The sequence below is a fragment of the Camelus dromedarius genome, chromosome 6, assembly GCF_036321535.1.
Source record: "Camelus dromedarius isolate mCamDro1 chromosome 6, mCamDro1.pat, whole genome shotgun sequence".
NCBI classification, from domain to species: Eukaryota; Metazoa; Chordata; class Mammalia; order Artiodactyla; family Camelidae; genus Camelus; species Camelus dromedarius.
The window spans coordinates 70,466,478-70,485,228 of record NC_087441.1 but is presented as its reverse complement, the minus strand read 5'-3'; the positions used below and the strand labels follow the sequence as shown (position 1 = coordinate 70,485,228).

General features: G+C 39.1%; 1 protein-coding gene across 1 annotated transcript in view; it reads left to right on the top strand.

The window, feature by feature from the left end:
- The window catches only part of EYS (eyes shut homolog), a 1,182,030-nt gene that overhangs the window by 1,059,391 nt on the left and 103,888 nt on the right, over positions 1–18,751 (top strand). The window lies entirely within an intron of this gene.

The following is an 18,751-nucleotide window of genomic DNA, read 5'->3' as shown; positions in this document are numbered from 1 at the left end:
TATGTACCAATGTAAGTGTCAAAGGGCTCTTGGTAAAGTACAAATGCGGTTTAAATTGATTTTCTAACCACTGTTATTACTTCCATCCTTGAGTGTAGCAACAAGGATTGAGCATTTGTCTTTATGGGGCAGAAAGCATTTCAGCCCTCTGCAGAGTTTCACTAAAGTCATGATTGTAAATATAAACATATTTAAATTAGAACAAATGAGATTAAGCATGGAAGGAACTGTGTCAAATTTGAGTAGTCTCAAAGAGTTAAATGTTTCAAGGTTTGACTAATGGGAAAAGACCACTATCTAATTCCACACATATTTTTTACATCATATTTATGCAGCAAGGTCAAACAAGTAGGGGGAAAAAAAAATCTCATCTTCAATTTTCTCTGCCCTTAGGTAATAAATACATGGAGAACTCATTTACCCTGATTGATCTTCCTGGGCTTAAGAGACCTCTCTGGCTTAAATCCTATCTGAAAACTATCTTTCCTCTCCTTTCTTTTTTAATAGAATACTAACTTTTTTTCTCTGCTTCAAAGAATAAGCAAGCAAAATACGAGCTGCTAATATGCTATCCGCGACTGTTTTGCTTAAAAAAAAACTATTTGTTAATGGGTTTTTAGTAGAGAATTTTATGTCAAAACCTGTTTGTTTTGTAATTAGAAGTGTTTATTCTTGTTTTAAATCTACATGACTTACCACTTACAGATTGCATTCACACACACACACACACACAAAGATTTAGTAAATTGTGTTAATCACTATAATTTTTACGTATAATTATATATGCCACTGTTAAAATTGTGTGAAAAGCCTGACAAACAAAATAAAAACAGAGCAAAGTGAAAGCTGGAATCAAATGTGATATATCTAGAATCTCTTGGCTTCAGTTTGCAAAATGCTTAAAACAAAGAATTTAAATAATTAATCCAATCCTTTTGGTTCAGCACTAGACAATGCTACCAAGTCTTTCATTTTGTTTACGGCCCATTTGCTGACATAGTGTGTGTCTTGGGAACATTGCTTAACCTTTATTCTAAAAAAATGGAATAAAACTTTTTTTTCCCCACCTGCTTACCTAAATCCCAAGCAATTCGGAGCCAAAAGTTAAAACTTGCTAAAGACTTGAGAATATAAAGACTAGATAGAAAAACACCGTGAAACAAAATTGGTTATTGTTGATTGACATCAAAATGCAACAGTGTCTTCAAGCAAGTACTGCCCAGATAGGAACACTGTTAATTCCCTTTAACAGTTACTAAGTGTTGGCTTTCTTTTGAAAAATGATATAAAGGTATCATTCTTGTTATCAAACTCAGGTTTGGCTGCCAATTACTCAAGAATTCAATACTGAGAGACAAATGTTGGATAAAAGGAAAGAGAGCTTTATTGAGAGAGCCAGCAATCCTGGGCAGTAGATGGACTCATGTCCCAAAGAACCAGCTCCCAGCTCTCCAGGTTTTGCTTGGAGATTATATAGGGAAAAGAGGAAAAGTTTACGTGCTGGTAGGGGGCAACCTTTTATATTTAGAGATGATTGTCTCAGTCATGACATTCCAAGTAGCTATCAGTTCTCACTTGTGGTTGGAATATTATCTGAGTCATAAACCTTTGGTTTGCTATTCCTGCAGAGTAAGGAACAAAGGTGAAGCCCATAGAACAACTAATCTTAAATTTCGATATGCATCAACGTGGCTTTCTCCATCAGTGTCAAGCTAAGCTAAGTTAATGGTAGAAGCCAGGCACAGTAAGCATAAGATCACAGCCATATCATAACTAAGAAATAGAGTTGGAATAATGCTGAGGAGCCGAGAGTCCCAGTTACAGTCTCATGGACTCAGTCACATTCTGATGTGATTTTATTTTAAAATGGTGTTAATACTTAAAGTATGTTTGGAAGATAGATTCAGATTTCTGTTTCACAAATGGGAAAATGGGGTTTAAGTTGAGTTCAGACATTTGTCCAAGTCAGTACTGATAATAGAGGCAAGATAAATCACAGTCTTGTAGACTTTAAGTCAATGCTCTCTGTGCCAAGCTTTGCTATATAAATCACGTACCTGCTCCATCACACAAAAAAAATTAGTTGTCCAAATTAAGTGACCTGGCAACTATTTTCGGCAGTTCTCTGACTTGGAAATTGCAGTCAAGGCCTCAGCTATACATATAAAAATTACAGGGGGAGGGTGTAGCTCAGTGATAGAGTTTCTGCTTAACCTGCATGAGGTCTTGGTTTCCATCCCCAGTAGTACCTCCATTAAAATAAATAAATATATTTTAAGAAACCTAATTACCTCCCCCCAAAACAAAATCAAAAAACAAACAAACATACATACATACACACATACATACATACATACATACATACATACATACATACATACATACATACATAAACAAATAAAATGTTAAAAGAAAAAAATTACAGCTTCCTCCTCGCAGACCAGTCTAACAGGCAGGAGGTCTGTGTCTTGCCCTTACTCTTCAGTATGCCACTAACCATTTCTGGATTTCACTTCCATCCTTTCTGTAAAGAAGGGATTAAACTAGATGGGAATTTCCAAAACTATTTTTCAAGATCTATTAATAAGCATTCCTCAGGAAAAGAGATGGAGTACGGCAAAATTTTTTAAGATAAACTCATAAAATGTCACAGGCCGTATTCCCCTCTTGGAGTTTCACAGTGACATTCAAGCATGTTAAAGTCCCCTAGAAGATAGCTCATTTAATTCTACTTCATGAAATTTCTAAATATATTTCATCTCCAAGAACAATTTTCCAGAAATACCCATTAACCTCTCACAGAAGCTTCTCCTTCTCAGAAGCAGGGTGAGGAAATGCTGCACCTGATGATACAAACAAAGTCCAGTAACTGGATTTTTTTCTACCCTTAGAAAACTTCCAAAGCAGAATATTGCCCAACAACTGGGAATACACATTGAGTTTAGCATTCTACAATGCCAAGAGTCCTTCATTCTGCCTACCTTACCTTGCCATAGGCTTCCAGACATGCAGGTTTCTCTTTTCAGTCCTGGATTAATGGGTCTTATGAGAAATAGTGTTTAAATCCAATAGGACTGACAGAAAATCATGCCTGAATCTTGGAGTTCAGTGTCAAGTTGGGAAATTGTCTGGATGTTAGAACTCTGTGGGAAGGTCGTGCCTGAACATTCACCCAACTCATCTCATTCCCCTTCACTCTCTCACAAGTGCTTTGGGGCTTTATATTTCCTCCCCTAATCTACCCATCCACACAGAAACAAAAACTAAAGCCTCAAAATTGTTTTAGTCCTAAATGTGAGCCACAAATATTTATATCAATCATTGCAGAGCGACATTATTTTTTACTTTTTTTTAAATTGAAGTATAGTCAGTTTACAATATTGTGTCAATTTCTAGTGTACAGTATAATGTTTCAATCACATGTATACACACATGTATTCATTTTCATATTCTTTTTCATTATAGGCTACTATAAGATATTGAATATAGTCCACTGTGGTATACAGAAGAAATCTGGTTTTTTAATCTGTTTTTATATATGGTGGTTAGTATCTGCAAATCTTGAACTCCCAATTTATCCCTTCCCACTCCCTTTCCCCTCTGGTAACCATAAGTTTGTTTACTATGTCTGCAAGTCTGTTTCTGTTTTGTAGATGAGTTCATTAGTGTCCTCTTTTTTCTCTTCTTTCCTTTTCTCTTTTTCTTTTTTTTTTTTTTTTTTTTTTTTTGATTCCACATATAAGTGATATCATATGGTATTTTTCTTTCTCTTTCTGGCTTACTTCACTTAGAATGATGATCTCCATGTCCATCCATGTTGCTGCAAATGGCATTATTTTATTCTTTTTATGGCTGAGTAGTATTCCATTGTATAAATATACCACAGCTTCTTTGTCCAATCATTGGTCAATGGACATTTAGGCTATTGTATATAGTGCAGAGTGACATCTTCTGTTCCCAAGACAAAGAGAGGACAGGGCTGGGGAAGAGTGGTGGAGAGGAAAGGAGTCAGAAGAGCAACGGTTTGCTGACGTGGAAAGAAGGGCTTTGCCTCAGGGCCAGGATGGCATGGAGGGGACTCAGTACCTCACTGGCCTTGAATGTGGACCACCTGCTGTCACATTCAGGAGTCCTGAAGGCTTGAGATTTCCCTTGAGCGGAGAGTGAACCATGTGTGCACCTGTATAGGCAGGTAAACATTGATACAGGAAAAATATGTGGAGCAAGAGGATGGCCGTGTCCCAGGTCTCGGATGAGTCCCTGGGAAATGGCCACCAAGTGTGGATCTTTGACTTTGCACAGGAAAGAATTCAAGAGCGAGCCACAGTTGAGTAAAGGTAGATTTATTCAGAGAGGTACATACTCCATAGACAGAGTGCAGGCTGTGTCAGAAGGCCAGAGGAAGGCCACGGGGTGTGGGGGTGATTAGCATTTATGGGCTTGATAGCTTCATATGCTAACAAGTGGGAGGATTGTTCCAACTACTTTGGGGAAGGGGGTGGGACTCCCAGGATTTGGGCCATCACCTTTGATCTTTTATGATCAGCCTTAAAACTGTCCTGGCACCTGTGAGAGGGCCATTTAGCAGCTACTGTATTTCAATGAGTATATATTGAAGCTCAAGGTCTCTTGAGAGTTAAATCTTCTACCATTTTAGTGCTAAGTGCTGTGTCATCTTTTTTAATGGTTGTGCCCTGCCATCTTCCCTCCTGTCTCAGCATGAGTGGACACTTGATCTCCAGATGAGGTGGGACTGCTCAGAGCCACTGAGGACCACCCCCACCCCAAGCCAAAGAACACTGGACACTCAGGTTCAACTCTCATATCCACTCTTCTGTGTGATGTGTGCACATATATCCTCCCTGAGTGTCTTTACTCATTTAACTGGAGATCACCCAGACTTTTCCAAGTCAAATTTGTCTAAGAAGCTAAAGGCCTCTCCAATGCTATTGTTTGTAGTCTGGAAGTATATTATTTAATTTAAGCATTAAGTAAGGGAAATCTAAATGCATGCTAATTTAAATACATTGAAAAATATTTTCTTATTTTATACTCTACCATTGTGTATATTAAACATTTATTTCTGTGCATTTGGAGGGAGCTGATAAAATCTTTTAATATCATGGCCAGATGAAGTAAAATTCAGAGAATGCTAGGTTGGGGCAAATTACATTGTCAGATAAATCATCTTCAATGTGGAACAGGCAGAAGAGATTGCTTGGATATTCTTGGAGTTCAGTTTCCTAGTGCTGAGATTGACTGTCCGTTGTCTGGTCTATTTTACAACTTTGAAGGGGCAGAGGTTTTTCAGTTGTAGATTTACAAGATTAACTTGTAGATTTTGTCAGATGGAAATGAGAATATTTATTTTCCAATGGAAAAGTACTCTAAACAGTGCTGTTTAATGCCTTGTTGGATATTAGCCAGTTTTATATCTAATCAAGGAAACTTACCTTAATATTGCTTCTCAAATATTCTTTAAAATGGTTTTTATATCTTACAGATTCCCTCATTAATTATTGAATTAAATAAAACCTGGACATGCATTCATATGATGTTTGCATGAGAGTCATAGTTTCCCTGGTTTGAACTATACTTTATCAGAATTGCATGTCCACTTTCCTTTCCCTCATTATTTTTATATAAAATAAATTAAATGAAAATAAAGACCACGTGACAGAATGGTCACAATGGAGGAGGAGAAAGGCAATGTCAATCCTCACACCCCAGGACTGAGGGGAGAGGCATCACTTCTTCCTCAAAAGCCAGCTGTGCTCCCTCATCCTCTTGATCTTCTGTCCTGGGGCCACGTGCAGTCAGCATCCCGGGAGTGAGGCCACTGCAGCTGCTCAGGAAGCTTCCTGCTGGAAAGGGTGGGAACCAGAGGCTTGATGCCCTGGTGCTGCTGGGTTTTGTTTTTTTGTTTTGTTTGTTTGTTTGTTTGTTTGTTTGGCCTTGGATCTTTTTTTTCCAATTGAAGTATAATCAGTTTATAATGTGTCAATTTCTGGTGTACAGCGTAATAGCTCAGTCACACATCTATATACATATATCAGTTTTCATATTCTTTTTCATTATAGGTTACTACAAGATACTGAATACAGTTTTCTGTGCTATACAGTGGGAATTTGTTGTTTATCTATTTTATATATAGTAGTTAGTATCTGCAAATCTCAAACTCCCAGTTTATCCCTTCCCACCCCCTTCCCCCACTGGTAACCATAAGTTTGTTTTCTGTGAGTCTGTTTCTGTTTTGTAAATAAGTTCATTTGTCTTTTTTTTTTTCACATTCCATGTATGAATGATATCATATGGTATTTTTTTTTTCTTTCTGCTCACTTCACTTAGAATGACAATCTCCAGGTCCATCCATGTTGCTGCAAATGGCATTATTTTATTCTTTTTTATGGCTAAGTAGTATTTCATTGTATTAATATACCACAACTTCTTTATTCAGTCATCTGTCAGTGGACATTTAGGTTGTTTCTATGTCTTTGCTATTATTGTAAATAGTGCTGCTATGAGCATTAGTGTGCATGTATCTAGGTGCTGCTGTCTTGAAAATCTTCATATATTGTCTTTGATTTTGGCTTTTGTAAGTGAAATAAAAAGAGACAGTGGAGCACGTGCCAAGTGCCAGAGTCCTGCATTCCCACACATTTCTCAGGTCTCCAGGAGAAGGTCTCAACCACCTGCTTCCCAGCCCCAACCCAGTGACCTCTCCCACCTCCATTTCTGGTGGGCTCCTGGGTGTGGGCACAGAGAGAGTCAGGGTTGGGTACAAAATATACCCCACGTGCTAAACACAGGGAAGGGCCCATGAGCCTGTGCAGGTCTGTGCTCACACCATTAGAGTCCTCCTGTCTGAGGAGTGCAGCGTTAGACAGCAGAGAGCCCAGTAACAGACTGCGAGAGAGGCTGCCAAAGGAAGTACAAAGGCTTTTCTGCTTTTTGAACTAGGGTCTCCCCATTTTCATCTTAAACTCGGCCCCAGTAGTTGTGTGGCCCCATGAATGGAGGTGAGGTTTGGGGTTCTCAAAGACACACTGTCTGGTGTCCAGTCCCCACATACGTGTGTTACTGAGTCCAAACTCATTCTACTCACCACATGACAGACCAATAAATCAGGAGATGAGGTGTTGGGGCAAGGAATAACAGCTTTATTTGGAAAGCCAGCATACCAAGAATATGGCAGAGACTAATGTCTTGGAGAACCATCTTCCCCAAGTCAGCATCTACACTCCTTTTATACTAAAAGGGGAGGGGGTGTGGTTTGTTGTTGCAAACTTGGTGTCAAAATCTTTTGTTATTGCAGCTGTCCATGTAGGTCAAATCATGGTGCTCCTGTAATCTTCTAACAAAAGAAACGTTATTCTCTGTTCTGCAACTTTTTACCTTTATATGAATGGGAAACTGTTATATCCTTAAAGGTCAGAGCCTTGAGAATAGGCTACCTTGTCTGTCTCAGGCTCTAGGCAACATTCTTTTACAAAAGGTGCAGAACCAACTTGACTAAGCGCAGGCAACAGAGCACAGGGTTAGAGTCAAAGGGACAGATCTAATGTGGAGTCAGATTTATTCTTCCCTATTCCACTTGGAGTGACCATTGCAAATACACTGAGCCAATAAACCTGTAAAAGACAAGGTTTTCTGTTTATCACTGACCCTCAAATCTCTATTTAGCGTCAAATCCTTGTTTTATCATTATCATAATGATATGTGCTAAGAGACCAAAATGAACCCCAATATTGCTACAGGAGATTACTTAAGGATCCCATAATAATTAAAAAGAATATACAGAATATTTATCATTCTCTGTTAGTTAATACAGAAACCATTAAGATATTCTTTTGGCTTGGAATTTATACATTAGAAATGAAAAAAAAAAAAATCCTCATGCTCTCCTTTAAAAGTCCAGACTTATAAAAGTCAGGTTAGAAATACCTCAGACTCATTTTTCTGAGGTTTTCATGGATTTTTGTATTATGAAATTGTTCTTAGACAAGGAATAAGTCAGTTCAATAAGCATATACAGTGTACCTACTATATGCTAGTCATTTTGCTAGGCATAAAAAAATAGTGCAATAAATAAATCAGAAACCTTAGAGTCAAGAACTTGGAGGGGAATGAGGATACCACAATGTGATGTATAAATGCTGGTATCAAGATCTGTACGTATGCATGTCCTACTGAGAAATTTGTCACTCTGAAACCACAGGCACATCATGAGCAGAAGTGGAAGTGGAGTGTATGACCTTCACACTGTGCACCTTCACAACAAGCTCAATTTTGATACATTGCACCTTTAGGTGAATATTACATCGACCTTGTGTACAAGCAAAAGCACATTTAATGTGATACAGACCTGTTACCCCCAAAAAAGGAAAAGATCCCAGTTCTTGTCATACCCAAAAAAAAAGTCTACATTTGGGAGATGGTGCATTGTGTAGCAAAAGATTTTTAAAAGATTTATTTAGAAAAGGAAAAGTTCACCTCCAAGAACGGGAGGCGGGCTGATGCAGGAGAGGAAAAGGTGGCAGTTTTTGTCTCCCCTTCTCTTATACCCTCGCTTACAGGCGCTCTTTTGATTGGTTGACAGCTCTTGTCCCTGGAGCGCTTAGCCATGTTTGGTCCCTTTGCGCCCGTCCTTACCCATGATGCACACAGGAAAACCCACGGGAGGTTCCTAAACCACAATGTTAATTATAATACAATGAACACTGGGTCGTGCCTGGTTAAGTCCTTTCTGCTACCGTGCAGTCGTGGCTCTTGGATTCTAACCGGTTTCTTGCTGGCGCTCATTTAGAAAAAGCAAAGTCTTTAATGGTGAAAGCGGGCACACTGCCATCTTCCGGACCATCCTCCCTCTGCTCCACCTATCTGCTGCCCGGTGCCCCCATTTATCTAACTTCCTAACAGACCCAGTTTTCACATATTCCTACCAAGTTCCTCTCCCGTTCAATCTGCCTTACTGACTAAAACATCCAAAACTGCCAAGTAAGTAAAAAATCCAATGAAATTGCTCGACTGCCTGGCATGGCCGACTGGAGACTTAATAGTGGTGAACATCATCCCTTCTGAGCCCAGCTCAGGGAGCTTTTTACTGAAAGGAAGACTGAAGTTTATCAGGGGTCATCTGACAGGAGAGATATTTATTAGAGTTTGGAGAAGCCTCTGGAATATTCTGCCTTCACCTTTCTACCCTTGTAGAACAGGGAACTGCAGCGCTCACAGCTAATATTCAAACTGAAATTGGACCACACAGATATGAGAAATCAACTTGACATCAAAGGTTATCCATCCTCCCACACTTGCTTTTCTCGCTTCAATCTCAATTTCATAGGTGCTTTTACTGTTCAGTTCACTTTTTAGAATAAGAAGAAAATGCTCCCACACACACCCCTGCATTTTCCCTACTAGATGCACCTGCAAACCCAGCTGTGATTCTTTTATTGTTTCCCAGATGTAGACAAATAAGCCATAAGCAAGACTACAAAAACACAGAATTGTGTTTGTCCTTGAAAGTAGTATGCTGTGAGCTACCACATCTTTATTTTAAACCAAAGTTCCCTTCTAATCTTTGCATCCATAATATTTTTCTGATATCTCTGTAGTTTTACAGAGAATATGCCTAGAAGAAAACAGAGAAATGGCAATCTGAAATAGCCCCAAATAGCAGATGTAAACATAGAAGATAAGTATGGAAGGTACACACATTTCCTCATTAGAAAATTCCTTTTATTATAATTAGTGAAAACAGAATTTAAAAAAAAAAAAAGAAATACTCAAATTGTGGCAGTAATTCTAATGGCACTTGTGATAGTTCAGTCTTACATAACCTGCAACAAAGCTGCAAAATCAATCTTACAAAAGCTGCTGAGGAATTTTTTAAACTGATTCTGCTGCTTAAAAGCTATGTGATTCCAGGCAAGTCATTTCACCTCCCAAATCCTTGATTTCTTGCCCACAAAATGAAGAAGATATCAATGCCCAGTGCTGGCTGGGCCGACTCCCAGGAGCTGTAAGAGGCTGAACAAACCACATGTGTGGAGCTGCCTTAACTGCAAAGCACCATTCAAATGCGAGGACGTTTTATTACAGAGGCACAGGATGTTGGCAAAGAGAGAATGTGAAGGCTCTTTTTGATTTGAACAAGCAGCTTCTGTACTGCCCATGGGGATTAATTACAGACTTCCCACATTTCCAAAATACAGATTTATTTAAAATAGTGAGTTTCAGAACCTACTGAAACATGGTGAGTTAATCAAAAGTCCAAAAAAAATTCTCCAGCTTTGCTTAACACTCAGTTGTATCAGACTCATATCCATGCTTTTGATGCAAGTATCTGGAGCAAGGTAACTTCCTGTGATTCCCGTAGCATCGCCAGTGTCGCTGAGTCACTGCCTCTCTCTCTTCCCTCCAGAGAAATCCTAGTATGTGGCCGTACCAGATATGTTACAAACATCTCCTTATCCATATTGTCTTAATGGGCCCCCTTTATACTACTTCCAGATGACGCTGGGGGTGGGGTCGGGGGTGGGGTCAGGGTTGGTAATAATAAAAATAGCTGACATAATTAATTGCTTGCCTGTGTTAATAATTCTACATACCTTATCTCAACTAATCTTTATAATAATGCAATGAAGTTTCTGCTGTGGTTATCTCCATGGTATAAATGGCAAAACTAAGGCACAGAGAGGTTAAACAATCTACTCCAGGTCACACCAAGGGTAGAGGTGGGTTTACGCCTCATGCAGTCTGCTAGCCTCTGCCCTAAACCTCGCCTCTCCTGCATCCTATGGAATGAACTTCTACTGAAACAAGTCATTGCTGTTGCTGTGTTTTGGGCAGCTACCACCTTTTAAGTGCTTGACTATGTTTTGTGAATGGTGCTGAATATTTTATCTCATTAACTGATGTACATTTTAAAAATAGACATTAAAGCCCCTATTTAAAAAAAAAAAAGGAAACTGAAGTTCAAAGAGATTAAATACTTGTTTAAGTTCATGGAATAAATATCATAAGTGACTTAGCTGGGATTTTAGCCCAAGTCTGTTTGAATCCTATGCCCCCTGTTCTTTCAGTGGTATTTTGTCAAATCTCTGTGGTCCTCCTCACATGGTACACACGATATTTTTTGTTAGAAGTTCCATCTTCTGGATCTAACTTACCCCTTCTTTCTCGCTCTTCATAATGAGGAGAAGATTTCAACTCTCCCCCCGGATTGTACAAACACTAGGGCAGGTCCAAAAGCTAAACCATGAAGTTATTTATATTTTTATCGAAGTCAGAACAGTCAGTCCAACTGACACAGCCACCATTTTCTTCTCCACAAGAGAATGATTTAGGCGGCAGCTGGAGTTGGAGTGACTAAGGTCCTGCTCGTGAATGGTTGTTACACACTGCCCTGCAGACCCCGTCCATCACCAGTTGGACTCTTACCAGAGATGGAGGACAGTTTGGTACCTGAGTGCTTTTGAAAAGTTCAGGCCTCCTCTGCTCATCAAAAATAAAATGCATTTTGAATTTCTGAACCATTCTGTTAAATTAAAAACAAACCACTCAAAAAGAAGAATTAAAACAGTGTATGAATGTTACCTGCTAGATTGGGGAAGCTGGGGCGGAAAAGCCTACGTGTTCACACGTAGGTCTCACACTGTCCTGTGTTCTGCCGCCTGCTGCAACAAAGACTGGAAATCGGTGGAATCCCTGTCTTCACGTGGAGGGACACAGCTTGTGACAGTAGGCTACCTCGTGCAAAATAAAAATCCCTCCCTTTACATCATAAATGCACGATAGAAATGCTCTTGTAAGCCAGAGGCATTCTGCTAGAACAGACAAGGTGATGCTAGGTATTTATTCCCAAGACATTAAAAATATATATATAGCCAACTTAATTTTTATGGCCTTGGTTAAATTTTTTAGAAGACTCCAAAAACAGATCACAGAAGCAATATAAGCTGGCTTACTCAAATAGGAAGTGTCCATGAGGTGCAGCTAAGCAGAAGGACAGGATATTCACCATGCTGGAAAGATGCTTTTTATTCTGGAAACCCGGCCGTCTCTGTTGGCATGCGTGACAATGATCTCCTCAACTCATTTGACGTGTTTTCTTTTTTCTATGATTCTGTCTACTGTAGCCTGAAATTGTCACTTTCCTTGGCTGACTGCTAAGTCACAAACAGTAAAGGAGCTGGTTGTTCTTTTAATTGTACTAACAAGAGGAGAAGTATGAGGGGGAAATTCATACTTCTCTCTGCCTTGTATTTGTGGATCCAGAGTTTCTGGTTCACAGTGTGGCTTATGCATGTGCTGCTTCAGGACTCGGAGCTAAATTATGAAGTCGACTTCAGCTTCGACAAACCCTCCATGGATCCTGCTGTGTCTGCCTTCATGGCGAGGACCAGCGGATTCCATCTGTGAGGAAGCAGGCTTTGCATACCATCAAACCACAGGGCAGAGGACAAAACAGAAAAGAATTGCAATTCAACAATTCCTTTCATTGTGTGTATGGGTTTTTTGTTTCTTTCTTTCTTTTAAACACTGAGGCTGGAAATCAGTGAGTGATTTAGAAAGAAATAATTTTATTGTGGAATTGGAAGAATAATTATTTGATGGTCTATATGCATATACTTGAAAGCAAAATGCCTTTGCTTAGTATAAGCACAACTGCAGGCTTTAAGACCTGGACGACTCTTGCTTTGACAAGTTGCTTGTGGTTAGGTTCTTGTCCCATCCCAGAAAGAATTCAGAGATGAGACTTGGAGGTTAAGAAAGTAAAGTGGGGATTTATTAAGGGATGGACAGTGCACTCTCACGGGGAGAGCGGGCAGGCTCAGGTGAGCGGCTGGGCTGAGTTTCTTTGGCAAGTTGGTTACACAGAGTGTAAAAATGAATGGATGGAATATTCACTGGGGAGGGAAGGGTTTGGGGTCCTATTCCTTGATTTCCATCCCAGCTTCACCTTCCTGAGGGGAGGAGGGATTTTTGTCCTTATTTATTCTTCATTGGAAGTGTTGTGGCCTCAGTGCATGTTGGGTACTTCTAATCTGCAAGGCTAATTTTATTGAAATAAGGACATAATGAGCAAAAGTTTACATTTGGACAATGGAGATTCCTCCCTTTTCCCACCTTTTTTTGCTGATCTCCAGGCTATTTGTCACCCCAAAATGTGTGACTGTTTATCGGCCCAGAGGTTCCTGCTTTTCTGTCTGCCCAAGACCCCTCTTGTTTACATGTTGTAGGGTTTCTTGCATTTGGCCCCAGTGTCCCTCCTTTTTTTATCCAATTCCTGCTATTTGGCCTCGGTCCCCCTTTCTCTGCCCATATCTAGCTATCTGCCCGCTCTAACAGACACATCACCTTAAGAAACAGTGGGTTTCTTAAGCTGCTGATTTATACAAACCCTTTACTCTCTTGTTCTAGGTTTGTTTAACCTGATGTGAATGTAAGCTCATCCTAGCTAGGGAAGGATCCACTGAGAATATATAAGTACAACAATTCTACCTCAAATTAAAATGGGGAAGGGAACCAAACTTCCATTGAAAAAACCTGACAGTGTTTGTTATTTATACTGGCCCAAAGGTAAAACAATATTCTTTTACATTCTGTTTCTCTAAATTGGATTTGCTCTTCCTTCCATTGGGCAGAGTAATAAAACCCGCAATGACTTACTGCCACCTACAGAGAGGAGATAAGTCTGCCCAGAGCAAAAAAGGTGAGCCTGGAGTTCACACGGAAGCCCATAGGTCACAGAACAAGACCTTACAAGAATGAGGTGCAGGACATGAATACTTTCCCACCATCGGTAACTGGATTGTGCTTGTAATTTATGAGATTTAAATGAAATTAGAGCTACTAAAAAATCAGATTACCCAATAGTCTATTCAAGTCATTTTCTTGTCATAAAAGTTTCCTCCTGATGGCAGTGAGTTGTCAGTTACTACCGGGGAGGAAGAAAACCCCTGCTCGGTGACAAGCCCTGTGCCCGCGAACGTTTGCAACAAGCTGTCACGTCGCCTAAAGCCAGTATACTACCTCTCCACCATGGGGACAGGCTGCACTGGGGCACAGGGTCATGTCGCCTCTGGATCACTATTTCTTGAAGCCGCGTACCAGTAACTTTGGGGGTCGTATTTGAAGTGTCTCAGACCGCCTGGCTCACATTTCTCAGTGTGCAACTAATTGGACATTTCTTTTCCCCTTGTAAAAAACATGCCTGCTCTTACTTTCAGTCAGTTTAATTGTTTACTTTCATAAAATGTGGCTTTGTTATATCACTTGGTGTTCTTGCTTTTTCAAATAAGTGTTTATTATATTTTTCCAACTTTAAATGCTGATTTGGAAAAAGATTAACAGGATACACAGGTAGGTATTTTTGAATAAACATTGGAGATTATCTAAGAAGTAAAGATAATGGCTAAGAACAGAATTACACACACCTTGCTGATTTTGGACCAAATTATTTAATTTCCTGGTTACATTTTTCTCTCTTGTAAAATAAGAACGAGAACATTACATACCTCAGAGGGTTGCTACCTGAATTAAATGAGTTAATATATTTAAACTGCTAAGCGCATTGTTGGACCCATGGAAAGCACTCAACAAATCTAAGTTATAGTTTTTATTAATAGCTAATTCAAACCAACAAAACTGAAGCTTAAATGAAATTTCTTGCTTTGCCCCATCCTCACAATATTAATTTACATAAGCTTGATAAATATCTTATTAATAAAAAAGTGATTTAAAAAAATTTTAATGTAATTGTTTCTCCATTAAGTCACAGTAACACTATTAGTGTGAAAAAACTACAGTTTGAAACTGGAGAATATTCAACAAGCACATGAAAAGACGCTCAGCATCCCTGATCGCCAAAGAAATGCCAGTCAAAACTACAATGAGATTATCACTGCACACCAGTCAGAATGGCTATTATCAGAAAGACAACAGGTAACAAATGTTGGCGAGGATGTGGAGCAAAGGGAACCCTCATGCACTGTTGGTGGGAATGTAAATTGGTGCAGCCACTATGGGAAACAGTACGGAAGGTCCTTAAAATATTAAAAATAGAACTACCATATTGTCCAGCAATTTTACTTATAGGTATTTATCCAAAGAAAACAAAAACATTAATTAGAAAAGATATATGCACGCCTATGTTCATTGCAGCATTATTCACAACAGCCAAAATATGGAAGCCAACTAAGTGTCTATGGATAGATGAATGGATAAATAAAACATTTTATACACACACACACACACACACACACACACACAATGGAATACTACTCAGACACCAAAAAAATGACACCTTGCCATTTGGGACAACATGGACGGGCCCAGACTGTGTTATGCTAAGTGAAATAAGTCAGACAGAGAAAGACAGATCTGTATGATTTAAGTTATATGTGGAATCTAAAAAACAAAACAAATGAATAAATATAACAAAACAGAAACAGAGTTATAGATACAAAGAACAAACAGGTGGTTGCCTGAGGGGAGGAGAGAAATAGGTGAAGGCGATTAAGAGGTACAAACTTCCAGCTGCAAAATAAATGAGTCATAGATATGAAATATACAGTGTGGGCAATATAGTCAATAACTAACTATGTAATACCTTTGTACAGAGACATATCATAACCAGACTTATCATGGTGATCGTTTTGATATGTACAGAAGTACTGAATCATATGTTGTGTAACAGGAATTAACATAGTGTTGTAGGTCAATTATACTTCAAAAACAAACTAAAACAAACAAACAAGCTCATAGAAAAAGAGATCAGATTTGTGGTTACCAGAGGCAGGGGATGCGGGAGGCGGAATTGGATGAAGGCAGTCAAAAAGTACAAATTTCCAGTTAAAAGATACAAGTACTAGGGATGGAATGTACAGCATAGAAAATATAATTAACACTGCTGTATATTATATACGGAAGTTGTCAAGAGAGGAAATCTTGAGTTCTCATCACAAGGAAATTTTTTTTCCTGTTTCTTTAATTTTGTATGTATATGAGATGATGGATGTTCACTGAACTTATTGTGGTCATCATTTCATGATGGATGTGAGTCAAATGTTGTATATCTTAAACTTATTCAAGGCTGTGTCAAAAAACTGAAAGAAAAAAAGAAGTGAAGCTGAGGAAGAAAGAAGGAAAGAAGGAAGGAAGGAAGGAAGGAAGGAAGGAAGGAAGGAAGGAAGGAAGGAAGGAAGGAAGGAAGGAAGGAAGGAAGGAAGGAAGGAAGGAAGGAAGGAAGGAAGAAAGGAAGAAAGAGAGGAAGGAAGAAAGAGAGAGAGAAATTAGGTTCTATTATGTGATAAACACCATAATAAGAGATTTATCTACTTCTTTTAACAATCCTGCAAGTAAAACCTGTAGTTTAAGAGATTAAGAAAGCTTGGAAAATTTACCCTTGGCCAGTAAATACCAGCCTTAGGCTCTGAGCTCAGATTTGCATGACTCCGAAATAGAGGATTGTGCTAGAACACATTGCTTTTCACTAGTTTATGGTAGAGATGAGGCTAGAACTCAGTTTCAGTTCCCAAACAATAAACTGAATCAGAAACTTTTTCCTTCTGTTGTGCTGCTCTCATAGCTCTGTTTAATCTTTCCATGATTTGGGGGGGGGTGGTCCTTCTTCTCTTTTAAACATTAAAGTTCCCTTAAACTACTTCTAGGTCCTCTTGTCATCATGCCCCACTTCCTCTCCGATGCCTTCCACTCCTCTAACTGCAAGAGCCATTTATCTGCTTATAATGTCCATTTTGATCACCCTTATTGTATAAGCCAACTGCCACTTGAGTTGGATGTCTCAGATGCAGATACGCAATCTTCCCCCTTTAGTGAATAGTCGCACCGTCTTCCCAGCTAATCAAGCCAGAAAACTATGAGTAACCCTCTACCTCCTTTCTCTCACTCCCCTGAAACCCAGCAGTAAGTCCATTTCCTTCAACATTTATAATATATCAAAAGTCCACACACTCTTCACCTCCACTGCCATGAACCAAGTCAAGATCACCATCTTCTCTAACAGGCAGATGAAAAGATGCTCAACATCACTAATTATTAGAGAAATGTAAATCAAAACCCCAATGAGATATCACCTCACACCTACCAGAATGGCTGTCATCAAAAAGTCTACAAATAAATGTTCACAAGAATGTGGAAAAAAGGGGAACCCTCCTGCACTGTTGGTGGGAATGTAAATTGGTGCAGCCACTATGGAAAACAGTACAGAGTTTCCTCAAAAACTAGAAATAGGACTGCCAGATGATCCAGCACTTCCACTGCTGGTCACATACCCATAGAAAACAAAAACACTAATTCAAAATCATACATGCACCCCAATGTTCACAGCAGCATTATTTACAACAGACAAGGTATGCAAGCAACCGAACTATCCATCAACAGACAAATGAAACACACACACACACACACACACACACACACTCAATGGAATACTGCTCAGCCATAAAAAAATAATGAAATTCTGCCGTGTGCAACAACATGGTAGACTAGTGAGTATTATGCTTAGTGAAATAAGTCAGACAGTGGAAGACAAATACTGTATATTATCACTTATATGTGGAATTTTAAAAATAAAACAAATGAATGTATATAACAAAACAGATTTACAGATGTAGAAAACAAACTAGTGGCTACCAGTGTGGAGAGGGAAGGGAAGAGGGGTGAGATAAGGGTAGGGGATTAAGAAATACGAACTATTATGTATAAAATAAATAAATGACAAGGATATATTGTGCAGCACAGGAAAATAGAGCCATCATTTTACAATAACTTTACATGGAGTATAACCTATAAAAAATTTGAATTTGAGGTACATGTGAAACTAATAAAATACTATAAATCAATTATACTTTAATTTTTTAAAAAACAAATCTTTTTGGAGACAATCAGGAAAAGAAGTCGCCATCTTCTTCTTCCTCAACCACTGCAATAGCTCCTCATTGGCCCCGCAGACTCTTGACTCGCCCCCTACCATGAATTGTCCGTCCAGCAACCTAAATGGTCTCTTTAAACCACAGCCCACATAATGATCCCTCTCGTTCTGAACACTCTTCAAAAGCTTCCAAGTATACTTAGGATCAACTTCAAACCTCTCACACCCTCCTGCAAGGCCCCACGTGATCTGCCGATGGCCCAATCTCCAGCAGCGCTTTGTGTCAACTCCCCTCCCTCACTATGGCTATTTGACAGTTGCTAATATAAGACAAGTTCACAGCAACCTCAGAACTTTTCCACTCCGCTGTTCCCTGTGCCTGCAACAAGCTTTCCACAGCTCTTACCGTAGAAAAATCCTTTTCTTTGTTAAACTTTGTTTCAAAAATCTCCTTCCTGATGAAGCTCTTAGAGAAATCCATCTAATTTCTGCCCCCACAACAACAACTACTCTCTCCCCTCACCAGACCTTCTCCCTCTGGGGTACCCTTCACCATCTCTATTTATGGCATTATTTCTCTTTTACTTGTTAAGTGTACATCTCTTCTGGGATGAAACCATACCCTTATTATTCACAGTTTCTTCCTAGGACTTAATACAGGCCTGGAATGTTTTCAATAAATATTTGTCAGCACTCAGTGAATACTTGTCGACTAAATATGACGTTAGGTGGTGATGACAATAGATTTGATTCCTCACATTAGCACATTAGCTTGGCTGTTAGCCATGTTTATAGACCACATCATTAGATCTACACACTGAAAGGTTTTGTTCTTGACATGAAGGGAAGCAA